Source organism: Chiloscyllium plagiosum, unplaced genomic scaffold, assembly GCF_037043375.1.
Source record: "Chiloscyllium plagiosum isolate Xiang-an unplaced genomic scaffold, Cpla_swu_hap1 HiC_scaffold_4, whole genome shotgun sequence".
In the NCBI taxonomy this organism is placed as follows: domain Eukaryota; kingdom Metazoa; phylum Chordata; class Chondrichthyes; order Orectolobiformes; family Hemiscylliidae; genus Chiloscyllium; species Chiloscyllium plagiosum.
The window spans coordinates 148,571,193-148,576,866 of record NW_028270142.1 but is presented as its reverse complement, the minus strand read 5'-3'; positions in this window follow the sequence as shown (position 1 = coordinate 148,576,866).

Sequence of the window (5,674 nt, the reverse complement as noted above, 5' to 3'; positions counted from 1 at the left end):
AGCAGTGGAAGCAAGGTCATTCGGCCCATCGAATCCACTCCACCATTTAACCATGGCTGTTAGGCATTTCAATTCCACTTATCCATACCCTGCTGTCACCTTAATTCCTTGCGAGATCAAGAATTTATCAATCTCTGCCTTGAAGACATTTAACGTCCCGGCCTCCACTGCACTCCGTGGCAATGAATTCCGCAGGTCCACCACTCTCTGGCTGAAGAAATGTTTCCTCATTTCTGTTCTAATTTGCCATCCTATAATTTTAAGGCTGTGCCCACGGGTCCTAGTCTCCCCACCTAACGGAAACAACTTCTCAGCATCCACCTTTTCTAAGCCATGCATTATCCTGTAAGTTTCTATTGGATCTCCTCTCAACCTTCTAAACTCTAATGAATACAATCCCAGGGTCCTCATCTGATCATATGTTAGGCCTACCATTCCTGGGATCTTCCAGTGAATCTCCACTGGACATGTTACACTGCCAGTATGTCCTTCCTAAAGTACCACACATGAACCTCCTTTATAAGAAGAGCCTGTTGTATTGTAAGTGGTATAGAGGATCTGTTAACTAATAGAAAACAGAGAATTGGGATAAGGGCAGCACTTTCATGATGGCAACCTGTAACTAGTGGAGCACCACAGGGATCAGCGCTGGGACCACATATTTTTACAATATATATTAATGACTTGGATGAGGGAAGTGAGCATACTATCACCAAGTTTCAGAATGATACAAAAATAGATGGGAAGGCATGTGGTGAGGATGATGCAGAGAGTCTGCAGAGGAATATATAGAGCTTAAGATCATGGACAAAAATTTGGCAGATATGATAATGTGGGGAAACTTGGGCAGGAAGAATAATGGAGCTGAAAAATATTTAAAGGAGGAAATCTTACAGAAAGCTACAGAATAGAGAAATTTGGGAGTTATTCTGTATGAATGACAAAAGGCTACCATCCAAGTTCGGTGGGTAATAGGGAAGGCAAATAGATTACTGGCCTTTATTTCAAATGGAAAGGACTATAAAATTAGAAACATGTTGCTATAGCTAAACAAGGCACTAGTCAGACCATGGTTGGAATACTGTGAACAATTTTGGACCCCTATCTAAGGAAAGATGCATTGACTGTGGAGGTTGTCCATAGAAGGTTCACTAGACTGATACCAAGTATGGAGGGAATGTCATAAAGAAAGGTTGAGTAGATTGGACCTGTTGGAATACAGAAGAATGAGTGGCAGACTTAGATTAGATTACATTACAGTGTGGAAACAGGCACTTCGGCCCAACATGTCTACACCGACCCGCCGAAGCGCAACCCACCCATACCCCTACATTTACCCCTTACCTAACACTACGGGCAATTTAGCATGGCCAATTCACCTGACCTGCACATCTTTGGACTGTGGGAGGAAACCGGAGCACCCGGAGGAAACCCACGCAGACACGGGGAGAATGTGCAAACTCCACACAGTCAGTCGCCTGAGGCGGGAATTGAACCCGGGTCTCAGGCGCTGTGAGGCAACAGTGCTAACTACTGTGCCACCGTGCCGCCCACTTATTGAATCATTCAAGATTCTTATGGGACTTGACAGCGTAGATGCAGAAAGGGTGTTTCTCCTTGTAAGAGAGTTCAGGATGAGATAGCAGAATCTCTGAGTAATGTGTCAGCTGTTTAAGACATTGATGAAGAAGAATTTCTTCTCTCAGAGGGTAGCAAATCTGTGGGAATCTTTAGTTCAGAGGGCTGTTAATGCTTGCCATTAAATATATTCAAGGCTGAAGTAGATAGTTTTCAATGAGTAAGGTTATCAAGGACTACGGGTAACAGAGAGGAAATTGGAGTTCAGCCATGATCTCATTGAATGTAAATTGGATGGGTCAAATGGTTTTGTTCTGCTCCTCCATCTTACAGTCTTATGGATCTGTTTGTTTCAATTGTTTCATTCAAGTAATGGAGGTGTACTGCATATCGTCAGTAAGTGGACTTTTACATTGAAATTTCAGGTATGAATTTACAGTATTTGTTCTCAAAGCCACTAATTTGACCAAATGTTACTCCGCTTCAACCAACAGAATATTACTAATAAGACCTATTAAACATTTTACTGTCCTTTCTTGAAATTTACCCATGCACTTCTGATATCATCTCTATGTTTCTTCTGTATGAATAATTGTCTATAAAAGCATTGGAAATATACAATCAATCTAACAATCCAACCAATTTCCTCATCTCCCCACTGGTTTGTTTGCAAGTTGCCTTAAATCCAGGTCCTCAAATTCCACTAATCAGGCATTAGAAACTGTTCCCTTTAATTATTTACTCCATTTCAATGTTTCATAGATTTATAAGACTGTAAGATTTTGGAGCAAATGTAGGTCATCTAGCTCATTAAGTTTGTTCTGCCACTCAATGAGATCATGGCTGATCTGACAATCCTCAACTTCACCTTTCTGTGTTATCCCCATAATGCCTTGACTGATTGAAAATCTTTCAATCTGAGCCTTGAAGAACTCAATGAGCCAGCCCTCTGTGGTAAAGAATGCCATAGATTCACTACTCTTTGAGAGAAAAAAATCCTCCTCTTCTGTCTCATAGATATATGATCCCTTATTCTGAGATTATGCCCTCTAGTCCTAGATTCTCCTACAAAGGGAAACAATCTTTGTACATCGACATTGTCAATCCCTTAGAATCTGATATATTTCAATAAGGTTTCCCCTCATTCCTTAAAATGACAATGATTACAGGCCCAACCCACTCAACCACTCCTTTTCAAACAATCCCTTGATACCTGGCACCAACCAGGTGAACCTTGGGTACCCAATGAACACAGTCCATCAATTTCTCAGCAATAAACCCAAACAAGCAGACAAAACGTGTCCAGACACCCTAGCCACTCTCCCCTACATCAAAGGCATCTCGGAAATGACTGATAGACTACTCAGACCCCTTGGCATCATGGTAGCCTACAAACCCATCAACACTAAAACTGCAGCTAATGAACTTGAAAGACCCTATACAGACAACAAGCAAAACTAATCCCATTTACAAAATATGTGCAAGAACTGTAACGAACAGGCATAAAACTAGCCACTAGGATCCATGAACATCAACTAGCCACAAAAAGACATGACCCTCTCTCACTAGTATCCTTTCATACAGATAAGGAAGGACACTACTTCAACTGGGACAACACATCCAACCTAGGACTAGCCAAACAGAGAATTCCTAGAAGTATGGCATTCCAAACAGAACTCTATCAATAAGCACATTGACTTGGACCCCATTTACCACTCCCTGAGAAAAAGAACAGGAAATTACATTACCACACGAAATGACAACGCCAAGGCAGGCAGGTAGTACTGAGGAAGTGGGGAGGCTACAGAAGGATCTAGACAGGTTGGGAGAGTGGTCCAGGAAATGGCTGATGGAATTTAACGTGAGCAAGTGCGAGGTCTTGCACTTTGGCAAAAAGAATAAAAGCATAGACTACTTTCTAAATGGTGAGAAAATTAATAAAGCCAAAGCACAAAGGGATCTGGGAGTGCTAGTCGAGGATTCTCTAAAGGTAAACATGCAGGTTGAGTCCGTGATTAAGAAAGCGAATGCAATGTTGTCTCTTATCTCAAGAGGGTTGGAATATAAAAGCAGAGATGTACTACTAAGACTTTATAAAACTCTGGTTAGGCCCCATTTGGAGTACTGTGTCCAGTTTTGGTCCCCACACCTCAGGAAGGACATACTGGCACTGGAACGTGTCCAGCGGAGATTCACACGGATGATCCCTGGAATGACAGGTCTAACATATGAGGAACGGCTGAGGATACTGGGATTGTATTCGTTGGGGTTTAGAAGATTAAGGGGAGACTTAATAGAGATGTACAAAATAATACATGGCTTGGAAAAGGTGGATGCTAGGAAATTGTTTCAGTTAGACGAGGAGACTAGGACCCGTGGACACAGCCTTAGAATTAGAGGGGGTCATTTCAGAACAGAAATGCGGAGACATTTCTTCAGCCAGAGAGTGGTGGGCCTGTGGAATTCATTGCCACAGAGTGCAGTGGAAGCCGGGACGCTAAATGTCTTCAAGGCCGAGATTGATAGATTCTTGTTGTCTAGAGGAATTAAGGGCTACGGGGAGAATGCTGGTAAGTGGAGCTGAAATGCGCATCAGCCATGATTGAATGGCGGAGTGGACTCGATGGGCCGAATGGCCTTACTTCCACTCCTATGTCTTATGGTCTTATGGTCAACCCAAAGAAACCCAAACATATAAATAGAAAGCAGGAAATATGAGAAGCACTTTGTCCAGAAACTCACTGAAGATGTTACCTAGTATGGTGACGAAACATCTGAAAACAAACTTTCCAGCTCAGTGAGTAAATCTACATCCAGAACCTCAACCTCAGCTACAAACATTCTCAAAACTCACTAACAGGTGAACCTTCTCTGGACTGTCTCTAATGCCAGTATATTTATTTTTAGACAAGGGGACAAAACTGTTCATTGTATTCTATGATCTGACCACTGCCTTATGTAGTTTTTGCAAGACTTCCTTTTTTAAAATTCCATCTCATTTTGAAATAAAAACATTCTATTTCCCTTCACTGCTGAATTTGTAAAAGCAAAGATAAATCACCTTAGCCCTACCAGATCATAGGCTAATCTCACATTAGAGAGAGTGAGAGAGAGTTGACTGGTGGTGGTTTACCCCACAGGTCACCACGCCACAGGTGAGGGGAGAGATTGAGAAGGAGAATCCTTCACTGTAACCTCAGCCATTGTGTGAAATGAAACTATGCGATTGGCATCGCTCTGCATTGTCGTCCAGCCAACTGAACCTACTGTGTTCTGTCTGATGAGGACTATCGAGCTTTTCAAGCCTTTCTACCAAACTATGATCGCTCTTGACCTGAAAGATTCTTTGGTGTTCGCAGGAAGCTGCAGACGGACAAAGGACTTGCAGTCACAATTTTTTTAAATAAATACTTCTATTTTATTGGAAAGAAAGAAAGTTTTTGTTTTTTTTACAAAATTACAAAACTAATAAAAAGTTGTGTAACCACTTTACAATATAATAGCAACATCAATATAAATAAAGGAAACAAACTACTAATCTACTCTACAAACTAACAAAACACAAAGTAAGATATAAGAAAACAAACTCCATCTGGGCCCTGGGCAGAGCTCAGCAAACTCGGACCTACTGGGTCGCCGCCATCTTAAATTCCCTCCCGCAGTCGCAAATATTTACAGAATTTTATGAAGTGACCACCGTTGATTGGGTGTAAGGCATATTGGGCGCACTTAGGTTAGAAAAAATGCTATTGAATGGAGAATTTACCTCTTCACTGGGACAGGGAATGGCGGCGTTTACCTCCCAGAGGGCCTCGCGCCGGTGTAGGCTCCCAATGAAATCCGAGGCGCCCATTGGTTCAATAGATGACTTTCCCCTTCGCGGTGTACGCTGGGAATAGCATCCGCCATTACCTTTCGACGGAACAGAGGCTGCGCATATTCCATTGCCCACGGCCAGAATAGCGGATGCTTCCCGCCTCAATGAGAAATGTAGCAGGAGGTTAAAAAGCCACAACCATTCTGTCCACCAGCTCGGTATACGATCCTCGGACGGTGCGCATGCGCATCCCGGCGTCCTGACCCTGTGTGCGTATTG